Genomic DNA, 26,951 nt, shown 5'->3' on the forward strand with positions numbered 1-26,951 from the left:
CATACAGTACGTATTGTAGGTGTTATGGGCCACATAGTCTTTGGTGCTACTATTCAACTCTGCTGTTTTAGTGCTAAAGCAGCCATAGACAATATTTAAGCAGATGACCATGGCCGTGGCTCTCCTTGACCTGAGCCGAGCTCTCTTTCCCATGAGACAACTGAGACATCTGAAATGACCACTTTTTCTTGGTTTCACAGGTTGTTTGGCTATTAGAGCACTGACTCTGGAGACAAATCTATTTCAGTCAAGTTATTTAACCTATCTGTGCTTAGTTTCCTCATATGACATGTGAACAATAGGTCATAAATATAAGATGTGAATATATGTAAAGCCTGTGCCATATACAGCTTTGATAGCCTTTGCCCAGCGTATTACCTACTGCCAAGGTACCCTTCCCTGTTCCTTTCTTCTCTCCTTCCTTTCTCCCTTTGCATATGAAAATATGGTCAACATGATTTCTTATGAATGACAGTTTTTCAATATTAAATATTCTATAAAATTAAGCATTCTTAAAATGTCTTTCACCTTAAGCCGTCCCTTCTATGGGAGCCCCCAGTGCAATAGCTCTTCTCTAAGTCTTCTTTCTCTAATTTCTTATCTAGGAACTAATTTGAAGGTTAGACTTGGAGACTCTGTGGACTCTGCACTTTCTGGGGAATCCTATTGTGCCTCTTGGAGGCAGGGACTATTGTATAAAATGTGTAACAATTATACTGCCTCCCTGTCGGTATGTGTAAACTTTCTTGGCGTGAGAAACTGAGTGAACAATTTAGGTGGATTAAAGCCAGTAACAATGCTTTTGGGGAAAGTGGGACTTGACACTGGAGGCCTTTATCGGTGAAATGTGGTGTGGGGGAGGTAGAGTGGGTCTTTCTCTTGCTGCATGATTTTTAGACCTTATACATGTGGGCTTTGCAGCCAGGCTACCTATGTCCAATTCTGTGAACTGTCACTCTTAGCTCTATAACGTTAAACAAGTACTGACTTTAACTCTTCAGTCTTCTCATCTGTAAAATGAGGTTGGCGGGGTGGGATTGGAGGTAGAGATTCTGAGGATTGAACCCAGGGCCTTGCACCTACTAAGCTGAACTACACTCTCAGCCCCAAATGGGAAATTTAATAATCATACTTTCTCCATGGGCTTGATGTAGGGTTTAATGGCTGTTATAGTTCTAAATCCCTTGGGACAATGCCTGACATAAGAAAATAGAAAAATCTGAAACATTAAGCCCCTCAATTTCCACAAGCTGCTGTCAGCAATAAAGATCAAGTGTTGGGCTGGTGGAGTGATTCAAATGGTAGAGCACCTGCCTAGCAAGCGTGATACCCTGAGTTCAAGTCCCAGTACCACTGAAGGAAAAAAAAAAAAAAGACCAAGTGTCTGCACTTGTCTCCTACACAGATTGTCCTACCCAGGTATGGCCCTGCCTGAGCTTGCGTGTGGGCAACATGGTTTAAAGAGAACTGCTCTAAAGAAATTCTATTTGGCTATTCCTTACAGCCCTCTGTTAGTCCAGGACTAGGGGAGACTACCTGACAGATTTATACCTGAACTGAGTAATTTTTTTCCTTTGCAAAGTTGCTTTTATTGGATGTGCTTTATCATTATACCTTTGGTCTACACTGCAGGACATTTTAAAGAATAGCCCCATGAACTATTGACTTCTCTATAAAGATGCCATCAAAGAGATTAATTTCACTTCAGCATCCTCTCATAGGGAGAACTTTCATGTTTCATTACTAAGAATAATTGTTCTTTTCTTGCTTTTTCACTGTATGACCCTGTGAAATGCAAGACAGAACAGGTCTTACTCTTTGCTTTTGTCTGCCAAATATGTGACCCTCCAGCATGTGGACAGATTCTTACAGGATTTTGGAGAATGTTCTAACCTAACTCCTTCCTTCATCATCTTTTGTACACTCATTTTCCCTTTTCTCTGATCATATTGCTTAAATTTTAATAATTGTAATCCAACTCTAATCATCTGATTAAACTGAAGCAAAGTAAAAATGAAAACATTTAAAAATGTTATTTAAGATAATTCCAAACCAATACCTTCTTGAGTACAACACAATTAGGCATTCTGCAATTTTCGAAATAATGTAACTTATCTGTGAGTTTCTTCTTAGCCTAGAGTTGTCGAAAAGTTATTGAATAAAATTAAAAGGATTGGAGCAAGAGAGTGGAAGATACCCATGGGTTCTTGTTTTCAGGCTCCACTAACATTGAGTACCTATTCTGTGCTATGCACTCTAGTAGGTGTATTGTATTCATTATCTTACTCGTGAACAAATAGGTATCATATTAAATATAAAGAAATAAAATATATGTGGCATAATAAGGTGCAGGGGATATGCTAGAGTAAAGCCAGAGAAGATAGTGCTTTCATAATGAATTCTAGCTGCCTACATCTTTGTGCTCTGAGTTCTTAGAGAGCCTTGTGATGGTGATGATGATGCCAGCTTACATGTAACAAGCACTTACTTTATCCCAAGCACTGTTCTAAGTGCTTTCCATGTATTAGCTCACTGAACCCTCAGACAATCCTATGATATGTGATGTTAAATCCATATTATAGGTTAGGAAAGCAAGGCACAGAAAAGTTACATCAGGGCTTCTCAACCTGAACACTATTGACAATTCAGACCATATAATTCTTTGTGGTGGGAAGCTGTCTTGGCATTATAGGACATTTAGTAGCATCCCTGACCTCTATACATGACTAAATGCTAGAAGCAACTCTCCTCCCCCAGTTGTGACAACCAAAATTAACAACTAACACTGTCAAATGTCCCCCAAGGGCAAAGGTGGGAAATTGCTGGGTTAGATGATTTTTTCCAAACTCACCCAGAGCTGAAATTGAGCCCAGGCATTCTGACTCTAGAACCTGAAATATTAGTAACACTAAATTCTAGATATAATCATCTCACTCATAATTATAATTTTCAAAAGTAGAATGTGAGAATTAGGTTCTAACTTTCTGAAAATCCCAGTGGACATAGCATTAATGTTGAGATTTGACAATTACTAGCATTTTAATGATTCCATGTGTTTACAAGTCAGAGTCCCAGTAGGAAACAGAACTCTTCCTCTAATTAAAATAATTCAGGCTGGGATCATAGCTCAGTGGTAGAGCACTTACCAATCATGCATGAGTCCCTATGTTCCATCTTTAGCACCACAAATAAATAAATAAATAAATAAATAAATAAATAATAAAGGTGTGGGGCAGGGAGTAGGAAGAGTGGTACAATACCCTGAGGCTCTTAACAATGGAACTAAACAATTTTTTCTAAAGAAGAAATCCAATGGCCAAAAAACACATGAAAAAATGCTCACCATCCCTGGCCATAAAGGAAATGCAAATCAAAACCACACTAAGACTCCACCTCACCCATCAGAATGGCTATCATCAAGAACACCACCAACAACAAATGTTGGCGAGGATGTGGGGAAAAAGGAACCCTCATACACTGCTGGTGGGAATGCAAGCTAGTGCAACCACTATGGAAAACAGTATGGAGGCTTCTTAAAAAATTAAACATAGATCTGCCATATGATCCAGCAATATCATTCCTAGGGATATACCCAAAGGAGTGCAACTCAGGTTACTACAAAGGCACCTGCACATCCATGTTTATTGCAGCACTATTCACAAGCTATGGAAACAGCCAAGATGCCCACTACCGATGAATGGATTAAGAAAATGTGGTATTTATACACAATGGAATTTTATTCAGCCACAAAGAAAAATGAAATTTTGTCATTCACAGGTAAATGGATGGAACTGGAGAACATCATTTTAAGCGAAGTTAGCCAGGCTCAGAAGGCAAAACTCGCATGTTCTCCCTCATATGTGGATTATAGACCTAAAACAAATGCAGTAATATTATTGGACATGGGTCACACACTAAGGGGAGAACACGCACGGGAGAAATAGGGAAAGGGAGGGAAACCTAAAACTTGAATGTGGTTGATGTGCTCACTGTTGAAGAACGAATAAAGTAATCTTATACTGGCAGAGGCCACTATGTGAAGGGGACCAGGATGTAGTGAAGAGTTCTGGTAGAGGTGAACCAATGTGGGTTGCAATACACAAGTGCATGGAAGCAACGCTAAGAATCTCTCTGAATAGCTATCTTTATCTCAAACTAACAAAATGATATGTCTTTCTTATTATCTCTTATAATTTCTCTTCACCAAAATCGGAGAAGAGCGCAGAACAGGTTCTGCCTGGAAACAAGTGGGGGTAGGGGGGAGGGTGGCACAAATACCGTATACACATGTAAGTAAATGTAAAAACGATAAAATAAAAGGAGAAAAAACCCCCAAACAATGGCAGGCCTTTAACCACTCTGCACCCAAGGCCCAGTGGGATAAGAAAGAGAGAACTGTAGAGAGAGAGATGCCTTGACAAGAACTGAGTCTTCTGTAATGAAAGGTGACCCTGTGAGAAGAGTGCCAGGAGAATAAATGTTATGACTTGACTCTCCTTCCTCCTTCTGATCTTCTGGTGTTACTCATTGGCTAAGCCCTGCTGGAAGCCTAAGAGCAATGTTGCTCCACTCAATCAGCCTCCAGGGTAAAAAGTGTGTGTGGGTACTAGAGAAAAGGTTAGATCAAAAAGAATTAACCTAGAAGGTAACACCCACGCACAGGAAATCAATGTGAGTCAATACCCTGTATAGCTATCCTTATCTCAACCAGCAAAAACCCTTGTTCCTTCCTATTATTGCTTATACTCTCTCTACAATAAAATTAGAAATAAGGGCAAAATAGTTTCTGCTGGGTATTGAGGGGGTGGGGGAGAGAGGGAGGGGGTGGAGTGGGTGGTAAGGGAGGGGGTGGGGGCAGGGGGGAGAAATGAACCAAGCCTTGTATGCACATATGAATAATAAAAGAAAAAGAAAAAAAATATTGCTATGAAAAAATAAATAAATAAATAAAATCTGGTCAAAGAAAAAAAAAGTGTGTGTGGGGGGAGGGGGCTGGGGGGGACGGGGAATGAAGAGAGATACCTGGCACAATGCAACACCTTTCTCATGGGATTTCCATTTATTGGATTTTGAGATTTTAAATGTTAATCTAGAATTTTACAAGTTTTCTTGGTGGGAAGTCAATTTCATCTGACACCTTTGTATCAATCTTCTGTGACCTGCAATTTGTGTAACTGGTTAATCAGCTTGTATAGAACTTGAGGGAAGAAAATTTTTGTAATATCTACTCTGGAAAGATGTCATCAGGGTGCATCTGCTGCAGAAACATTGGACTAATCACTGTCTTTTTCCTTTATTTTTTTAAAACTGTAACCAAGACATAAGGCTCATTGTTACGTGTTTATGTTGGCAGAGATTTGAATGTGAAAATTCTTTTCTAAGCAGTTCTTTGAAATATTTGGATATTTGCTTCAAATTTTTTGTAATGCCCTCAACAGATTAAACTTCCATTTTAAAGAATCTATGAATCATGTGCCTTAATTTTCAGTCTTTCCACAAGTTTTTGAAAGATCACCTTTATACAACAACAAAAATGATCTATCAATTCAGTGAAAGCAAATCAATTAATGGAAAAAAGAATCACCATTGAAGAGTTGATTATATGGGTTGATCATAATTTTTATTTTTCTCACAACTATCCAACTCTCACTTCATATGCATTATTTTGCTTATTCTTCACAATATTATGGTTCCTTTAAAATTTGATCAGTTTGGGCACAACTTGGCTAAGTCTCTCTCTAGCACACCCCTGAATGCTTCTGACTTCTTCTGTTCCACCCCTTCTGTTTTGTTCCTTATATGTTGTGAGATTCAACCCTTGCCTCAAACTGTATGCTCTAGAAACAGAATCTTGAACTTGAAAGTGCCATGGTAGCCATACATTAGGGTGAGGCAGCAGAGGGCAGTGGTTAAGATCCTGGTTCTGAGCCAGACTGCTTTTGTTCACATTCTAGCTCTCCCATTCACCCGTGCCCTGGTGCAAGTTATTTAACCTTCTAAGCTAGTTTGTTTCCCTCTAAAACAGGGATAATAGCATAATGGTAGCTTTGCATTGTACCACCTTAGCTAAGTTGGCACTGAGACTTCCAGAATTCTCTTCCTTGTTTGGTTCTGGGTTAGGGCAGAAGGCAGGAAGAAGGGTATACAGCTGGTGCTACTGTAGTCCTCCCACATCATGACACACCTTGTGGCTTGCATTATTTGTGTGGGGCAGCAACCGGGCCTGCAGCTTCTCCAACACTGGCTAACTCTTCTTCAGCATCTCCAAATCCTGGTCCAACTTCGTGTTAAGTCCCTGGGTGAAGTTGTGCTGGTTCTTCCTCAAGTCACTTTCATTGTCAAAGCTGGAGGCTTACACAGTAAGAGACTGACAAAGACTCCAATGTGATCAATTTGAGTTCTAGAGACACATACAGGCTTTATCTCCTTCTTGCTCCCCTCCACTTGATGTCCATCTTTCCTTCCCAACTGCTAAAAAGGCTGACTTTAGGCCCAATACCAGAAGCAGAAGAAAGAGCTATACATAAATTATACAACTCCATTGGGCGGGGGGTGTAGCTCAGCAACAGAGTGCTTGCCTAACATGCGGGAAGCCCTGGGTTCCAGCCCCAGCACTGCAAGAAAACAACTATCCAACTCTCACTATTTTGTAAGGTCTTATCTCTAGAATAAATCTCATATTACTCATGTTGGTTCTGCTTCTCTAATAATCAAACTTTAATGGTACTAGCATATTGTGAGGAATAAACAAAATAATGTATACAAAACACTCAGTAGAGGGCCTGGGACATAGTACCCAGAATCTGTGACTCTGTACTATTCTCCAACTTCATGGAAGTACTGAAAGGGAAGATTAGTGCAGGACAGAAAGCCTTCACACAACCTTGTTGGCTTAGGTGTCACAGCATTTAGCCACAGGGAGGGTAGACATCCTGGGTTAAGGATGGAAAGCCTCCACTCAACCTCCCTGGCTTAAGTGTCACAGCTTTCAACCAGAGGGAGGTAGGCATTCTGGGTTAAGAAGAAACCGAAGTTTTCATGTGAGATCAGTGTCTGCTCTACTGGCTAGGTGACAGCTCTTAGCTCAGCCACAGAGAAGAATGAGCTTCACAGACAACGAAAGGTGAGGGTAAAGGTAGAAAAATTTATTAAGCAAAAGGACAAAGCTCCCACAGGAGGGGGAGGGAACCCAAATGGGTTGCCGATTGGACAAGGGGTATTTATTTGATTGAAGAGGGTGTTCCTCGATTGGACATGCTAATCAGTTGTTGGGAATGTACACTTTTTATTGGTTCTTTATTATAGCCTGACTCTAATAGGCCAACAGTCTTGTGGTGGACTGGGTTAGCAGGCCCCCTGATGTTCTGCAGACATTCTGCAATCAGGTCTGGCCAGCATCTTTCTCTTCCTCCTTGGTTCAGGGGACTAATGTCAGTCAATCTTGGTTTTCTAACTTCATGATCTACTGACTTCTGTCTTACAGCTGCCTATTCTCTATCACCGTGGTCCCAATTCCTTACTCTCTCATTTTTTTCTAGCTCCTAACCTCTGAGTACCAGCTCCATTCTCAAGAGAATATTTTTGGTTCCTCTTCTACCTGACAGTGAATCTACATATTTACATACTTTACCTCATTTGAACTTTCTTCATAAATACTCTAGGAATTTTATAGATGAGGCTCTTGGAGCTCATCCCAAGGTGATATACAAGAGGCATGTCAACCTAGGCTTGTTAAAGACTCAGGGGACTCTTGGGTTTTATATTAATATGCAATTTCTAAGTTTCTTAAAATTAAGTAAAATTTATGAATATTTTCAATACACCATTTGTAAGTCTTTTAATTGCTGTATAAAATAAGGACAATTGCTTTAATTTGTTCTTTCATTAATAGTCAACACAATTCATACAGATTAAATTCACTTTAAACAATTAAACCTATTTATAAACTTATTTAATTCCCCTTTTTACAGCACATTCACAAATTTAATATATTTGAACTTTTCAAGCCTGACAAGGCCATAAGTATAGTCCTAACAAAATTCTACCACTCAGTTAAATGAGTCTGGTGAAGATAATAAATTAAGGCTGTAATTTTGCTGAAATTTGAATTTAGAAACATTTCAACATTGTTAAAACGCTTAATAAAATGCTCTTATACTTTTCTATCTGAAATTATAAATCAAGATCAATTGCTCAAGGCTAATCGGACAGGTTTCTAAAGTGCTAAATTTTCTTAGACATTGCAAAGAGATGATTTTTAATTTACACAAAAACACTATTACTATGGTTATTTACTTCACTGTGTTATTCTAAATTCTTCTCAGGGTTGAAAAGTTACTCAAATTAAGGTGGAAAATTTACCATATGAGGTGGGTTGAGCAGAAGTCAGAGGTGGCTTTGTAAACTAGTGTTTACTTACTAGTCATAGTTCAAGACCAAGGCATAAGATTTAAGGGCTTCACGTTCTTGCATGACTCCTCTTTAGTCACAGAGTACACAGGGACACTCCCCTTCTTATAGCCACTTTGTTCATGGGAGGTCCTAAGGCCTTGCCTTTCAGGTACAGAGTTTTAGCCACCTGATTTGGATAACCCATGATCTGTAATCTCACTCAGGTGGCAGCTAAACTCCCTTCACCCCTAAGGGGTTCTGAATTCCTTAAATATTTTATTTAATCCTTCACTTTTTTCTATTTTTTAGCTGATTACAACTCATAGTCATGAGTTGGTAATTCTGGATTTGCACTCAGGTCTCTTCAAACCCAAAACTTGGGTTATGATCTACCATAGTAGGCTGCTTTATGAATCCTCTCAAAGTTTTATTTCAAGCTATACATTTCCTTCTAGCTCTCATTTTATGAATTTCCAAGCACCTCACTAGCATAATTCACCTCTCAGTACTTTAGTTGACAACACTCTTCCTAAAATAGAGTGATCAGAAGTAGAATATCATATCAAGATGTAACTGTATGCAATAGGTTTGCCCTTTGGTGAGTGCAAATCTGATAAGCACACCCAGGAGATAAAAGAGTGAAAAAAGATTACTTGCAGCAAGGGAGGAGAGGACTGGGGATAATTTTTAAAGCATTGCCTCTCCCTGAACAAAAAAAGTAAGGAGCTTTTATTGGGGAAACTTAAGCCATATATACATACAGAAGGCTCACCATCAGATGTAGAGATGGGCACATTTCGAGATCATCCTTCTTCATACATCCCATACTCAAAAATAGCAAATGTAAATGCCCCCTGGTGAGGAATTTAGCAATATAGTAAGATTATGTACAGACCTTTTGTTTTGTTTTGTTTGGTGGCATTTGGGTGTGAATGACTCAGGGCCTCATGTTTGCTAGGCAGGTGCTTTATTACTTGAGCCGCTCCACAGGCCAGATTATAACCAGCAAAGTTTACTCTAAGCTACCCAGAAGAGGGCCCAGGCCACTTAGGCTGCTTTATTGTTTCCTTGTGATTTCCTTTTAGACTGGGTCAAAGTAGTTCCTTGTGGTTTTCTCTGGAGGGCCTTATCTGAAACAAAAGTATAGGTTGAAAGAAAGCTGTCATTTAAATGGGCAGCAGCTCTTTCCCCAGAAGTACAGGAGCTTTCCTCTAAAAGCACCTGCCTAGTACAAAGGAATGTTACCCACCAAGATCTACAGCAGAGTGAGGAAGAGTTTGAGGATTAGCCATCCAAGGAGCCTATTTATTTATTTATTTATTTGGGGGCAGTACTGGGGTTTGAACCCAGAGCCTTGCACTTGCTAGGCAGGCGCTCTACCACTTGAGCCACTCTACCAGCTCCAAGGGGCTCTTTTAAAACTCCACTTGCTTGTGGGCCTGCCTCCTTTCCCCCATCCCTCTTACTATATATATATATATATATATATATATATATATATATATTATAGTTTTTGTTTTTGTTTTTGTAAAAGTGCTGGGGGTGGAACCCAGGGCCTATGCACTACATCACCGAGCAGCATCCTCGGTCTTGATGTATTTTTAAAATAAATATATGATCCTATTTAGTCACTGTTCCTGATTGCCTTTAACTCTTTGTCTGTGGGGATAGAAAGGGTTACAAATCAGTGATTTTTTTTTTCTTCCAATTTTAAGGTCATATAATTAGAGAAGTACAGCTTCTGATTCAGCATGTTTGCGGTATAACTGGAAGTTCTGGTTTTGTTTTTTTCTTTTCTTTGATTTTATTTATTTGTACATTTTTATTATTTAAATTTTTTATTATATTATTGTTGTACTGGGGGTACATTGTGACATTTACAAAAGTGCTTATAATATATCTTAACTAAATTCACTCTCTCCATCATTCTCCTTTATCCTCTCCCCATTCTTAGAATAGTTTCAACAGGTCTCATTTTTCCATTTCATATGAGTACATATTTCCACCATATTCACCCTCCCACACCCTTTAAGGATGTATATCCTACCCCCCAACACACACACTATCTGACCAACCCCCAGACAGTGCCTGATTTACACTCCTGTCCTCCATTTTTGAGAAAAAAAAAGACATTTTTGTTTATTTAAGGTATCTACACAGAGAGTTTCATTATGACATTTCCATGTATGTATATACTGTATCCTGAATTGTTCGGTCCATCCCCTCCATTTTTCTCCTTTCTCCTTTCATCCTCATCTTATGTGAGTTCAACAAGTTTAAAAATTCTTTATTCATTCTTGTGTAGAAAGCCAATCAGTGACCTTGATACATAACAAGGCTCAGACTAAATTGTGTTTTAGGGTGTACATCAGATCGTTTGTTCAAGTTGATCTTGTGTGGAAATAAAATTCCTAATTTTCTTTATATCTAAACTGCCTCCCCATTCTGACCTTGTGTACAATTGTAATTGAATTGCTTAAGCTAAATATGGAATATATGTTGAACTAATTCCTCTTAAATTTCATCTTTATTGGGCACATCATTCCAGTCTGTGGATTTCACTTTATATTGAACTTTATTTTTCCTTACCCTATGGTTTCAAATGTCTTCATATCTTCATTTGAATTGTCAGTAAATGTGTTGAAGAAATCTGACCAATGATAAATATGACCTTAGAGATTTCAAACATGGTTAATGTTGATCCACTCATTAAAACCTTTGGGGGGGATCATTAATCAATTATAAATCCATCTAATTCTTCTTGAATGTCATCCATATTCCTGCATATTTTGTCCAAGATATCATAAGACTCTGTCAAATGTCTTACCGAAATCAAGACACTTTATCTCTAGTGCTGGACACAGAGATTGGCACATAGCAGGTACTCAGGTGAGAGGCAAATTAATGCACATTCAACAGAATTTTAAGATTACTAAATAAATTCTGGAACATTGTATGCATTCTCTATTTCCACATTTTTGCCTCTAAAGTAAATTAAAGTATATCTGCTGAACCCTGGTTGGCAAGATAAGTACAAAATGTGACAACTATATTACTCGTAGGAGTATAGGTGGTCTGCAACATACGGGCCAGTTGTGGGTTTCAGTTGACCAAAGATCTTTGATGCATATTACTGCTTGTTTGGGATGGTCTTGAGTATATTGTGATTCTTTTTTTCCCTTGCAGTTTGCTGAGTTTGGAAGACAAAAGGAGGTTCAATTCCAAATCAAGTGAGTTCACCATGTTAGTTTATCTACCTGGTTTGCTTTTGCTTGTTTGATTGTCAAGAGGATGTTTTGCTCCTTAATGAAATAGTTCAGTTCATTCTAGTTTTGGTTCATGGTTTATGCCAATGTAAGTTTCTTGTGAAATATTTTTATTTATTTTTTTCAGTGCTGGGGATGAAAACCAGGGCCTTGTATAGTCTAGTCAGTGCTCTACCACTGAGCTACACTGTTAGTCCATGTGATCTATTGTGCTTTGGGGTTTTGTTTTTGTTTTTGTTTTTGAAGATACTGGCCACTGAACTCAGGGCCTCATGGGTGCTAGGCAGGTGCTCTACCACTTGAGCAACTCCACCAGCTCTTTTCTGTGTGTTAAGTATTTTGAGATAGGGTCTCGTGAACTATTTGCCTGGGCTGGCCTCTAACCGCGATCCTTCTGATCTCTGCCTCTCAAGTAGCTAAGATTTACAGGCATGAGTCACCAGTGCCCAGCTGTGAACTATTGTTAATCTCCCAATCTTCCCAGCATACTGCAGGACATAACAATTCTTCCATTTGATGTTTGACTAGAAAATCCAGGTAAAGTTTAATGAAAACATGAAACAAGCAACAGTAGGTATTGATTCTTAATATTAATGACTAAAATTAAATTTTTCTTATCTGTTTGAATTTTATTTGGCATTACATTGCATATTTAGTCCTTCAAATTGGCATTAAATTGGAAGCAGTTTATCAATGGGGGGGTAGACATTTGAGGTAAGAAAGTTCTTAGTTGTGTGAGACTCCCTCAGGAAATGCAGGAATTTTAGCATCTATAACTTCTAGTTACTAAATGTCATTAGCAACCTCCAGTCATTGTGACAACTATAAGTATTTCTACCTGTAACACATTTCTAAGTGTCCCTTAGGTGGGCCTACCTGTTGAGAGTCATTGAGTAGTAAGTATACCTGATTTCTGATCTCAAGTCTTCTACAAACTGTAAGACTTGACCTCCCAATGCCTCTATGTCTCTCTAGTAAAAATGTGGGGTTGAACTATACCCTAGGAGTCCATACACTCAGGCTCCAGGGCCAGATATGGCCTATTTGACTCTGGGAAGCAGCCCACTTGAGCCTTTTTGCACATGCATGTTTTGTCTCATTTAATGGAATTTTTATTTAATTAGTTGGTTCTCATGAACTAATAGACCACCCACCATTACCACTCTTGTCCCTAGGTTCCTGTTAGATGGGGTTATAACTTAAAAGTTATTAGTGAAATTGAATACAGATAATTGTATCACTCTGAGTTGATCACCAGTAATTTTCGTAACACTCCACCATGAAATTGGGGTGTTATAAAGGGCAAAAAACAAAAAGGAAAACAAATGTGAATGAAGCTACCTTCCTAGATTGTTGTTTTCAATGAGATGTCTGCAGAGCCTCCACACATATAGGTGCATTTTCTTCCTGTTTATTATTATTATGATGATGATGTACTTCAAACATAGAGCAAGTATAAAGAAAAGAAAACCAAACAACCTCATACCTTTCAACAAGGTTGAACAGTAGTTAAACTTTTGCCATATTTGCTTCGTTTCTATGCTGTTGTAAGGTCAGATGTCACGATACTTCTCTCCTAAAAACAAAATATAGACTGGATGACTTCTAAACCACAGAAATTTCTATCTCTTGGTTCCAGAGTCTGGGAAGTCCAAGATCAAGGTGCTAGCTTATTCAGTGAAGACCTGTTTCCTACTTCCTAGAAGGCTGTCTTTTTGCTGTATCCTCATATGGTGCCAAGGGTCCTCTTTTATAACGGCGCTAATCCTTTACAGTGTGGAGTTTCTATGACCTAATCACCTCCTGAAGGCCGCACTTCCATCACCTTGGGGTTTGGGCATTCAACATATGAATTTGGGGGGAGACAAAATTCAAAACAAAACAGCCTTCAAATAAATGACTTTCTCTTACATGTTCACAATAATACTATAAGCCTAAGAAAATGAGCAACAATTTCTTACTATCGTCTTTACAACTATCCCCAATTGCCTTTCGTGTTTTTTAAAGTAAGAATACAAAGATCATTGACTATCTTTTTGTAATTATGTCTCTTTAGTCTTTTTGAAATTAGACTTTCTTTTATCTTAGTTCCTAACATTAACTTTTGGAAGAGAATGATCGGATATTTTGTAAAATACCTCACATTCTCACTTTATATGATTATTTCTTCGTTGCAACATTTAAATAGTTTTTTCTTCTCTCAATTAATCTGTAAAGGAAAAGCTAGATAAAGGCTTGATTAAATTCAAGCTAAACACTGTTTTGAAAAGAATACACTCAGTACTCTCAAATACAAAGTGAACATGTGTCAAGATTTTATTTAACTCATTAGTTACTAAGGGAATCATTAAAATGTTACAGCTGATTCAAAGGGCTATCCAAATAGCAGGCACTTGGTCAATAGCCTAGAGCAATAGTCAACTGTATCTGTACCAATTTCCATTTCTATTTGCAAGAATCGGTCCATTATTCCGCATCTTAAAGGGCTGTAATGTAAGTGAAAGACAATGAAGAGCTCAGAGACCCAATAGAATCAGACAACCTTGACATTCGTCAATTCCACTGAAGACCGGAATCATTGGTCTATTTCAAAGTCTTCAGACTTTTTCCCTGTAATCTAGATCATTCTATTATAAAGTTAATCTTTCCTACTAGTGAGTTATCTGTGGAGTAATTGTTTTTCTCTGGTTATGCTGAGCCTCCTCCATATTAGGCATAGTGCTTTATCACTGAGTCACACCCCCAGCGGTAATACGCCATGCTGTGGGAATATCTAGTTTTCCTCTTCCTCCTCCTCCTCCTCCTCTTTTTCTTCCTCCTCCTCCTCTTTTTCTTCCTCCTCCTCTCCTCCCCCCCTTCCCTTCTTCCTTCCCCTCCTTCCACAGTCTTAGTAGTAGCCCAGGCTGGCCTCAGACTTGCCATCTTTCTTCTTCAACTTCCCAAGCACTAGGATTACAGGCACACACAACCATGTCCAGTTTTGTTTTGCTCATTATTACTTTATCTACTTATTTTTTGGTGGTATTTGGGTTTGAACCCAAGGCCTCACAGTTGCTATACAGGCACACTACCACTGGAGCCACAACTCAAGCCTTTTTTTGCTTTAGTTACTTATCAGGTAGGGTCTTATGTTTTTGCCACAGCTGGCCTCAAACCGTGATCCTCCTACCTATTCCTCCAGCATAGCTGGGATTACAGATGCATTCCATCATGCCCAACTTATTGGTTGAGATGGAGTCTAGCTAACTTTTTGCCCAGGCTGACCTGAAACCACAATATTCTGATCTCTGACTCCTGTGTAGCTAGGATTACAGGTGGGAATCACTGTGCCTGGCCTCATCATTACTCTTTTTTTCTTTTCTTCAGATTCTTTTTTCTTTTTTTCTTTTTTGGCAGTACTTGGGTTTGAACTTAGGGCCTACACCTTGAGCCATTCCACCAGCCCTTCCTTGTGATGGGTTTTTTCGAGATAGGGTCTTGTGAACTATTTGCTGGGACTGGCTTCAAACCATGATCCTTCTGATCTCTGCCTCCTGAGCAGCTAGGATTACAGCAGTGAGCCACAGGTGCCTGGCTTATCATTACTTTTAATGCTCAAATTGTCACAAATTTAGTTAGAGGGAGATTCTTTAACCAGTTCCCTTATCCTTTTGACATGTCGGCATTAATTTTTGAGCACCCCCATCGCTTGCAGCACAAAAAAGTGCAGCAAGAAAAAAGAAAGACGACACAGTGTGCTAGAATTAAAGAGAGCTCATCATGCAGACCCTACAGACATTAAAAGGCTAGTAAGGAGATTCTATGTAGCTCTATGACAATACATGTGTTAACATAGGTAACATGGAAAAATTCAATTTTATTTGTTAAAGAACTTGCTTTTGCTTTTATTGATATTGTTTTTCATTTATTGATATTCTTAACTGAAATGTAAAACTACAGCATTTTTCCTTGCATATCTTAGCTTTTACACTGAAAGCCTAGTAATGGTAACGTGATTATTTATTGCTGGGAGTGTATAAGTCAGTGGTAGGGCACATGCTTAGCATGTACAAAGCCCTGGGTTCAAGTCCCAGCGCCAAAAGAGAAACAAACACAACCCCTCATGTAATCATTTATTTGCCTCATCTTATTACATATGTAAAAATGGTTTTAAAACGGTACTATAGATTATACAACTAACAATACTATTATACTACTACTACAATAATAATAATAATAAATTGCAGAATGAAGGTAAAAGTTTTTTGTTTTGTCTTAGAATTTGTACCAATAAAGATATCCAGACTTCACCATTATAAAGCCACATCAAGTAATAATATTGCCTGATATAGAATTAGGTTCATTTTTTCAAATAAGCTTTTAATTTTAAGGATTTTAAAACATTTAAGCTAATTTTAAATGAGTAGAACATTTACATGTTTCAAAAGCCAAAACTATATTAAAAAGTCTATTCAGAATTCTCTTTTCAAGGTTGGGGATATCTCTCAACATTAGAGTGCTTGCCTAGCAAAAGGTTTGACCCTGGGTTCAAACCCTAGCACCAAAAAAGTTCTCTCTTCTATTCCCCTCTTTTCACGTCCCTCCCCAGAGTTAACCATTCTGATTAGATTCTGGTTTATTATTCCAGTGTTACTATTTGAAAATACGTGCATGTGCAAATACATAATTATATATGTATATATTCTTATTTTTCCTCCTTTCCTGCACAAAATGCAGGATTTTGTAGCTATGAGTGATGGCACATAACTGTAATCCCAAGTCTTAGAAGGCCGAGGCAGGAGGAACGAGGGTTTCGTGACAGTGTCTCAAATATATATATGTCTCATACCATGAACATTGTTCTACATTTTGCCTTTTCTTTCTTTCTTTTTTTTTTTTTTTTTTTTTGATACCTTGTGCTTACTCGGCAGGTGCTCCACCACTTGAACCATGCCCCCAGCCCTTTTTCCTTTTGTTATTTTTCAAATAGGGTCTCACACTTATGCCTGGGCCACCCTAGATCACAATCCTCCTATTTTATGCCTCTCACATATATGGCTTTACAGGCACATGTCATGACATCCAGCTTTTATTGATTGAGGTGAGAGGGTCTTTTGAACTTTTTGTCCAGGCTGGCCTTTTAACCTCAATTCTACCAATCTCCTACTCCCAAGTAGCTAGGATTATAGGCATGAGCTACCACACCCAACTTGTATTTTTCTTTCAAAACACAATAATATATTATGAAAACTAATCTGTATCAGTGTATGAAGACTAGTGGGTTAAATCATTTCCTCACAAAAGATATTTCTGTCCAGAACCTCAAAATGTGAACAGATTTGGAATAGAGGTCTTTGCAAATGTAACTAAGGTAAGGATCTAGAGATGAGGTTCCTTTGGATTAAAATGATCCCTAAATTCAACCAAGAGTGTCCTTACAAAAGAGGGAGATTTGAGACACAGAGGGGAAGCCCAGGTGAACATGGAGGTAGAAATTACAGTGATTTTGGACTTCTGGCTTTCAGAATGTCAGAGAATAAATTTTTGTTGTGTTAGGCCACTAAATTTATAGTATTTTGTTATGGCAGCCACATTAAACAAATCCAGAGATCTTCCTCATACTTTTTAAATGACATTCCTTGTGCAATGACTTATTCAACTTCCCATCGATGGACAAGTGGATTACTCCCAAACTTTTGTTTATACAAATAATGCTTAGAAAATAAGCTGACATGTATTATTTCAAATCTGTTCATATATAATTTACATTTGATTCTTAGCAGTGGCATTGCTGAGTGGAGCTGTGAATGCATTGCACATTCTCCACAGGAGCTGCAACGTTTGGCACTCCCACCTGCAGTGAGAAAGAGTGCTTTCCTCCCCCACAGGCTCACCAACACAAGGCCTTCTCACACTTGAATTTTTGCCAGACTAAGAAACAAGAGATGGTATCTCAGTGTATTTGTAATGTACATTTCCTTTATTATGACTGAAGTTGAACATTTTTTCATATGTTTTAGATTCATTGCTTTTCTTTTTCTGTGAGCCCTCTGAGTATATCTCTTACCTCTTTTTCTATTTTTTTTCCTCCTCACATATTAAGAAATTTGGCATGTAAGTATAATTTGCAATTTTTGTTTATCATATTTGTTTTGACTATGTCTATGGTTTTTTACTACATGAATTTTTTCCTTTAGGTTTTTTTTTTTTTTTGTGTGGTGCTGGGATTTTAACTCAGGGTCCCATGCTTGCTAGGCAGGCACTCTACCACTTGAGCCAGCCTCCCTTTAGTTTTTAACACACAAGGATTGTTGATGTTTTTCAGCTTAAGGAGCCTTCCTGACCTATGGCCTCTTCTGAGTCCTGCTTTGAGCCATTGCTTATCTATGTCTTTCTTTCTCTTAGCCCTTCTCAATTAGAATCAGAGTTTAGCTACACTGTAGCTTCCATCACTTCTTTTCTTTTTGTCTTAGATTGATTTCCTCAAAAAGCAGAGTCTGTGCCAGAAAGTATATGTATATATTGTTACCCCATAGGGAGTGAAACAGAGAAGGATGGAGGGCCAGTTCAATGGTGTGCTATCAAGTTGGTCACCTCTTAGTGCATTCTGATTGTTCTGTCTGTGGGAGTGGGCCCCAGAGAAGCCCTATTGACTGTCTCAGGACTTTCCTGGCTGGTAGAGGCAAGAGGAAGTTGGAAGAATAGGGTGAGGACAGCAAAGAAAGGGGAATTTATCCATTGGTCCCTATCTCTTGAGTGGAAGGTTTATCTCACAAATATTTGCTGATTAGCCAGTCAGCAAATACAAACTCTTAATAAGGTTAACTCCCTGAATGATAACACTCTGTCTGGGTGAACTAGTGATTGCATCAGTTTATTGAAGCAGTTGTGGAGAGGTTAGCAGGACATCTAAGAGAAAGAAGTCCCGAAGAAGAGTGGCTGTCTAGGAAGGAGGAAGTCAGTGCACTATCAATGTTTGGACAGAGGGTGGATGTTTAAAGTGCCTATGGTGAAAAGAATGTGAGGAACCAGTTAGCAGAAAGGTGTTTCTGATAAGGCTATGGTGAGTGTATTCAGAAAAGAGCAGGAGGGACTGCTCTTTCATCAGGTATCAGGTCTTATTTCTGTTAACCAGATTTGACAATCTGGGAATTTTTGCAATACAAGCAAAGAAACAAGTGCTGCATCCCCTGTGCCTGTGGCCTGCTGTAGTTGGAGATGGTTGGTATAAGAGGATTCAGCACTTTGTCTTCCATGGGGCCACAACATCTAGCAAAAGTCAAGGCTCCCTACAGACTTGTCACTAGGCCTGTCTTTGGTATGGAAATTTCCACCATTAGGGTTGGCCTTTTGGGTAAGGCCCTGTTTAAGTGACATCCTTATTCAGTAATACACATGATGTCATTAAAATTTTCTGGTGGATTATTTATAAATCTGCAGAGAAGGCCAGGGGTAGGGTGGGGAGGGGGGAGAATGTAAGACAATGCTTTTTGATGAAGTGAAAAGACCTTTCTAAGGCAAAAGAGAGAGGGCAGGATGGAGGAGCAAGCTCTGGGGCTTCACAGAGACCCTGAAAAAAGAGAGTGATGTTAGGGTTGGGGATGTAGATCAGTGGTAGAGCACTTACCTAGCGTGCTGGAAGTCCTAGGTCCTACCCTCAGAATGAGAAAAAAGAAAGGAAGGAAGGGAAGAAGAAGGGAGGGAGGAAGAGGGAACAAAGAAAGAAAGAAAGAAAAGAAAGAGAACAATGCTCACAGAGGAAGGGGTCAACAGAAAAGAAAGACAAGTGCCAGGTATTGTCTATGTCACGTTGTTGGTCATGTCCCCCTCATCTCCTTGTGAAGCCACAGTGCCTCGGTATCATCGTGGGAGGGATAAGAACACTGACCCAGAAATCATACCTAAGAGTTTTATCTAGCAAAGATGCAGGTGCATTTACAATTTGGTTCGGAAATCCCATTTCTCAGGAATCAAATGTGAATTACACCTGAGCAGATTTGAAGTAACATATGCACAAGGTTATTTATTGAGCATGAGTTGTATAAACAAGCACAGGAGCAATCCACATAGCAATTGGGAATTGATTGCATAAACCACTGTACAGCCACTTAGGGAATACCAATTAGCAGTAGCTATCTAAATAACACAGAGCTGCATATTCTTGAACAAACGCCTTTGGAAACATTTAATTCCTATAAAGCAGGCTTCCTGTTTGGAACTTTAGGTTTCAACGTTTTTCAGCACATGAATGACTGAAAAACTTGCTGGAACCTCTGCTGCTACCCAGCGACCTTCTGAGCTTTTAATGAGCCCAAATGAGCTGACTCTCAGCACTTTAAACACTTAAGACAAGGATGTAATATGGAAGATATCTCACAATCTGATACATGGAAGAAGGAAAGTCATGCATCAGAATATAATCAGAAGCCCAGGACAATAAGAACTGAAAAAAAAAAAAAGACCAGAGGTATGGCTCAAAAGGTAGAGCACCTGCTTTACAAGTGTGAAGCCCTGAGTTCAAATCCCAGTCCCATAAAAAAACCTGAAAACATGTAAACAAGGAGGAAATTTAAAAGTTCCTCCATCTTAATAACTTGCATAATTTTGGTAGGTATTCCAGAACTTCAGCTATTTCAAGGTTCACGAGAATATGTGTATTCCCAAGAAGACCTTGAAATGTTTTCAAAACAGCAGATGTATAAATTCTTATTAAAGGTTAAAGAATAAATGTTTTGAAAGGAAAGAACCACAAAAAGAAGTACAGAAATTGAGTTTTAAAAATCCTCAAAGGGATAGGTAAGACACCTAAAAAACTAGCTAGCATTTGTTGCCCTTAACACAGAGAAACTAAAGCAGATACCTTAAAAGCAACTGAGGCCAATAGGAAAAGGGGAACAGGTACTAGAGAAGAGGTTAGATCAAAAAGAATTAACCTAGAAGGTAACACCCACGCACAGGAAATCAATGTGAGTCAATGCCCTGTATAGCTATCCTTATCTCAACCAGCAAAAACCCTTGTTCCTTCCTATTATTGCTTATACTCTTTCTACAACAAAATTAGAAATAAGGGCAAAATAGTTTCTGCTGGGTATTGGGGGGGGAGCGGGAGGGGGTGGAGTGGGTGGTAAGGGAGGGGGTGGGGGCAGGGGGGAGAAATGAACCAAGCCTTGTATGCACATATGAATAATAAAAGTTTTTAAAAAAAAATAAATAAAATAAAAATCCTCAAAGGAAGAAGAAGGGGGGTTTAAAAACAGTAATACAGACAGGGTGAATTTGATCCATTATATGCATGTATGTAAATATCACCATGAAACCCCTTTGTACAATTAATTTATGCTAATAAAAATTTAAATCCTCAAAGGACTGAATCTCTATATTTTAAAAAAATTTTCTTGTAGGTTGTAAGAAAAATACTTTTTATTATTTTGTATTTAAATAGAGTCTTTACTTTGAGAAAATTACCATACAATTTGTAGGTAGTGTCAAAGATAAAACCAGTTATTAAATCAAAAGCCAGTAAACACTTCTCAATGTTAGTACATATTTCTTTTTTCCACTGCATGCAAAAGAAATGATTTTATTTTGAGGTCTGGCTGCTATGCCAGTGCAGGTTATAATTTGATTAGGTTTATAGAATTGCTCCTATGCTCATATATGCAGGTATAGTTTTTTTTCAAGCACCAAGATTATACAATGTCTAGCTGTATAATGAAATTAGGTTTTGCTTTGTTTTGTTCTGCTTTGCTTTTAGCCATCAATGTTGGAAATAAATGGAATGGAGTAAATAGATATTTGGCATGGCTGGGACCTCAGTTATTGACGGTGCCCTCTTTTGAACTCTTAAGGAATAAAAACACTCCCACATATGAGTATGCTAGCATATGGTCTCCTAATGACAGCACAAACTCGACACGTACTCATCTTAAGCGAATTTTAGCATAAGACAGGAACAAATGATATGTTAGTGCTGAATGGCCTGGGTATATCCCAATGAGAAATGAAGATTTATATGCATCAAGTTGGACGGGTATCCAGAGAATGTTGCTGAAAAATGAGAAAATATAATCTGACAGTGATGGATGCTACTCAAGAGTTGACAATTTTGCCATAAATTATAATCATGGAACTTGGATGGTGTCCAGACAGGCTTGGGATGTTTCATTAAAGGAGAATGAATATAAACGTACCTTAGCCTGGCACTCAAAAACTGTTAGCCTCCCTTCTAAAATCCTTTCTGATGAAGGAAGTCCTGTTACACAATTCTCAATTTTAAGTAAATAGTTACAGTTTACTAACTTATCTGCTTTCCTTAGCAGATGTACGGTTTTAAATTCCTGCCAACACTTGTTATCTTTTGTTTCTTGATAATGACCACGTTAACAGGCATGAAGTGCTATCTTACTGTAGTTTTTTTCTTTCTTCTCTTCCTCTTCCTTGTAGTTTTAAGAGGGCCTGATTTAAAAAAAATTATTTTATTGTGGCAAAAGAAGCACATAACATAAAACTTACCACCCTAATTGTTACTGGAAGATCAGTGCAGCTACCTTGATTTTTTTTTTTTTTGTAGGACTGGGATTTGAACTCAGGGCTTCATGCTTGCGAGACAGGTGCTCTTGGTGGAGAGGGTGAATTCAATTATGATCTATTGTAAGACCTTTTGCAAATGTCACAGTTTACCTCCAGTACAACAATAATATGGCAATAATAATAATAAAAAGCAGGTGCTCTACTACTTGAGCCACACCTCCAGTCTTTTTGCTCTGATTATTTTGAAGATGGGGTCGCATGAACTATTTGCCTGGGATTGTCTCGAACCTTGATCCTCCCAATCTCAGCCTCCCAAGTAGCTAGGATTACAGGCATGAGCCACTGGCACCCAGTACTGTCTTAATTCTTGCTTCCAGTGAGAGGTTTTAAGCAAGTCAAGAGTAGCACATCCACCCTACCACAGGCTTTACTGAAGGGACTTAGAGCATCAAGTCCCTCCCCAGGACCAGCCTACAGGGGGTAATTGACATGAAAGTTGTGAAAGAATTATGACATGTTTCAAGAACCACTCTGCACAGGCTGGTGGAGTGGCTCAAGTGGTAGAGCACCAGTCTAGCAGGAGTGCCTCAAAAAAAAAAATTACGAATCATTCTGCACATGCAATTACCCATGACTACCAAAGACAAACCCATGGGTGGGGGAGAAAATGTTAAAGTGCGATGAGATGATATTGACATGGTAGTGGACAAAAGGCAACTCTAGGTCCAAGTGGCCCACCTTTAACCTGCTTGGACCAGAAGGGGTTTGGCATTAGGAAGCAGGCGCAGGGAGACACAGCGATGTATACACATTCCAGAGCCAGGTAAATCTGGGCACGGTGGGGTGGGGGAGGGGGGCTGTCCTTTATGTTTTTACAATGATGTGGAACCAAAGCCTCAAGAAAAGTTTAACATGTAACAAGCAGACTGTGAGAAAGAGAGAGAATGGGGCTGTCAGCATGTAGGCACTGTTTTTTGTTGTTGTTTTGGTTTGGTTTTGGCAGCACTGGAGTTTGAATCCAGGGCCTCATGCTTGCTAGGCAGGTGCTCTACTGCCTGAACCACTCCACCAGTCTAGCATGTAGGAATTGGGATCCCCCAATTTAGTTTCCCTTTGCATTTCCCATTGCTCATGTCTAACTGCTATCTATCACTAATCATTTATTGGAGTCATTGTGGGTTGTTTTTGTTGATTTGTGTGTGTGTGTGTGTGTGTGGTGCTGAGAGCATGCTATGCAAGTGCTCCACTTAATCATTTTTAAGTGTGCACATTTTTAAGTGTGCAGTACAGCAGTGTTAACTGTAACACATTGTTGTGCAATAGATCTCTAGGACATTTTCATCTAGTAAAATTGAAACTCTACACCCACTGAACCCCAGCTCCTCTTCCTTACCCCCTACATTGTTCTCCCTCCTCACAAACCCTGTCAACCACTGCTGCAGAGTTTAAAGAGATCCTGATTTTTTAAAAACAAATTTTCTTTGACAAATTTTGAAAACTGTGTGCCGTAGCTCATGCCTATAGTCCCAGCTACTCAGGAGGCTGAAGCTGAATTGCTTAAGCCCAGCGAGGGCAAGCCTCAAACAAAATAAAACAAAAAACAGATTTTGATAATGCATGTAAAACATTTGGCACAATGCCTGGATATAACAAGTGCTCAGTGAATGGTGGCTATCCATAATGTCATCACCTGTCGCCTGCCATGACACAGGTATTGTGCTGGAGGCTTCAGAGTCATCAACAGGAGGACCCAAAGCCTTTGCCCTGGAGGAGCTAGGCTACTATCCATATGTTGAAGCTCTGAAACCAGAAAAGACAAATCCAAATATTTTGAAGATAAAAAAATGTAGCTAAATTAAAAACAACATTGATTAAATTCGAAGCCAATCTATTAAGGGTGAAATGTGAGCTTTTATTAAGCCAATACAAGAAAAGAAAAAGCTTTTAGAATACATTCCTGCAAGTTAAAATAGCAGAGTTAAATGTTTATGTGCACTGCAAGATTCATCCTGAATGTAATAGTATATGGCAGGTCCAAGGTTAATATTTGTAGTCCAAATAACAGTTAGCAAAATGGTTCATTTTGTTCAGGCTTAAATTGCTATCATTAAGGTTAATAATTTCCTGGCTCTAAGTAAAATATCTTTATTTGAAAAAGGAACTATCATATCACATAATAGCAAATTGTAAGACACGATGTACTGTAAGATCAAATTTTTTTAAATTATTTTTTTTTCTGTGGTGCTGGGAATTGAACCCAGGGCCTCACACATGCCAGGCAAGTGTGAGCCACCCCCTCAGTCCCAGATCATACATTTTTTTTCCTTTTTCTTTTATTATTCATATGTGCATACAAGGCTTGGTTCATTTCTCCCTCCTGCCCCCACCCCCTCCCTTACCACCCACTCTGCCCCCTCCCTCTCCCCCCCTCAATACCCAGCAGAAACTATTTTGCCCTTATTTCTAATTTTGTTGTAGAGAGAGTGTAAGCAATAATAGGAAGGAACAAGGGTTTTTGCTGGTTGAGATAAGGATAGCTATACAGGGCATTGACTCACATTGATTTCCTGTGCGTGGGTGTTACCTTCTAGGTTAATTCTTTTTGATCTAACCTTTTCTCTAGTACCTGTTCCCCTTTTCCTATTGGCCTCAGTTGCTTTTAAGGTATCTGCTTTAGTTTCTCTGCGTTAAGGGCAACAAATGCTAGCTAGTTTTTTAGGTGTCTTACCTATCCTCACCCCTTCCTGTGTGCTCTTGCTTTTATCATGTGCTCATAGTCCAATCCCCTTGTTGTGTTTGCCCTTGATCTAATGTCCACATATGAGGGAGAACATATGATTTTTAGTCTTTTGGGCCAGGCTAACCTCACTCAGAATGATGTTCTCCAATTCCATCCATTTACCAGCGAATGATAACATTTCGTTCTTCATGGCTGCATAAAATTCCATTGTGTATAGATACCACATTTTCTTAATCCATTCTTCAGTGGTGGGGCATCTTGGCTGTTTCCATAACTTGGCTATTGTGAATAGTGCCGCAATAAACATGGGTGTACAGGTGCCTCTGGAGTAACCTGTGTCACAGTCTTTTGGGTATATCCCCAAGGGTGGTATTGCTGGATCAAATGGTAGCCAGATCATATTTTTAAAGCTGATGATAAATAAGCAAATAGGTCACTTACTACATTCAATACATTTGATTTCTTTGAAATCTTTAAACATTGAGCAGGTATTGCTTTTCAAATTAGAAAACATCCATAAGGTTACTGAAAATAACAAAATAAATTCCTAGGGAAAAACACTGTTTTTATGCAAGATGCTTATGGAAAAATTTCCTCACAAATTAACAAAGATAAATCTCTAGCAACACTGGTCAAACAAAAAAATAAAAAGAGTGAAAGAAAATTAGGAATTAAAAAGAGCAAAAATGCTTTGTCTTATTATGCTTATGTCTGCTCTTCAACAAAATTAGAGATAAGGGCAGAACAGGTTCTGCCTGGAAGTGAGGGGGGGAGTGGGGAGAGGGTGGGGGAGGGGAAGGGGGGAGAAATGACCCAAACAATGTATGCACATGTGAATAAATGAATAATAAAAAAAATTTTTTTAAAGTAATTATTACTAAATTTCTGTACAAATTTAGAAATAATAAAGAATGAATGTGCCAATAAGTTAAAGAACATATAAAATGGGTAATTAAAATATGTGTATATATACATATCTCTCCAAAGTTGATTCAAGAAGAAATAGAAAACATGAGCACATTATTATGAACAAAAATTTAATTGGTAATAAAATATATCAACAAAGTCCCAGGTTAAGATAGTTTTACAAGTGAATTTTATAAAATCCCCAAGCTTGATTTACATAAGCAGTATTAGAATGGAAAAAGAGAGAGCAACTTAATTTATTTTATGAGCTACAAGAAAAATTAAAGGCTAATCTTACACTTAATTGTGGAAACCAAAAGCCTAAATAAAATAATAGCCATTTTAAAATGCCACTTTGAATTAAAAAGTAGTATTATATGACTGGGTAGGGTTTATTCCAGGAATGCAAGGGTTATTCAAAATCAGAAAATTCTGTCAGCAGAATTCATCACATTAGCAGCTTAGAAGAACCATAATGGTCATGTTAGTAGACAGAACAGACATATGATAAAATTCAACACTGATTCAGGATTAAAACGTCCAGTAAACTACGAGTACAAGGAAATAGCTTTAACTTGAGAATGGCATCTGAAAAAACCTAACACAAACTTCCTGTAAAGTTCAAGAAGCATTGACTTGTTTTGGTAGGGAATTCGTTTATTGAGCATTAATGTTACCACTTCTAAATTAGCTTTTCACTTATGAATTTTCTTTGTCACTATCCTGTCAATGGACATCGTGGAAAACATTGCACAGAACTCAAGCATGGAAATAAGAATTAACAGAGTATCAAAGCAACAATATATGCTTTACATTTTAAAAATTAATCCAAATCTGAAGTGCTTCTCTGTTCTTCGAACTCTTAAAACGTTATCTCATGTTTTCAGTTTTTTTCTTCTCTCTCTCTCTCCCCCTCCCTCTCTGTCTCTCTCAACAAAAGGACACTGTACAGAGTTCAAATGGCCAGTAGGACTACTGCCTTAAAATTGTTGGCTTTAAGTAACAGATGTATACTTTGAAGTCATATCAGAGCTTTCTAAAATGGTAATTGTACAAGCATATGACTTTTTCTAATATCCAAAACCTGTCTGACTCTCTTGGCTGAGAAACAAAAATCTGGAAAGTCTTCTAAAGCTGCC

General features: G+C 38.5%; 1 long non-coding RNA gene across 2 annotated transcripts in view; it reads right to left on the bottom strand.

Moving 5' to 3' along the window:
• Nucleotides 1-26,951, bottom strand: part of LOC141419682 (uncharacterized) — a 75,337-nt gene that overhangs the window by 21,260 nt on the left and 27,126 nt on the right. The window contains exons 2-3 of one of the 2 annotated variants that reach the window (XR_012444301.1): nucleotides 13,144-13,233; nucleotides 8,947-9,521 (exon numbers count right to left, since the gene is read on the bottom strand). The exons of the other annotated variant lie outside the window; for it this stretch is intronic. This is a non-coding gene — a long non-coding RNA (uncharacterized lncRNA). Of the gene's footprint in view, nucleotides 1-8,946; nucleotides 9,522-13,143; nucleotides 13,234-26,951 lie in introns of those variants that run through there. 2 annotated transcript variants of the gene reach the window in all.

This window comes from Castor canadensis, chromosome X, assembly GCF_047511655.1.
Source record: "Castor canadensis chromosome X, mCasCan1.hap1v2, whole genome shotgun sequence".
In the NCBI taxonomy this organism is placed as follows: domain Eukaryota; kingdom Metazoa; phylum Chordata; class Mammalia; order Rodentia; family Castoridae; genus Castor; species Castor canadensis.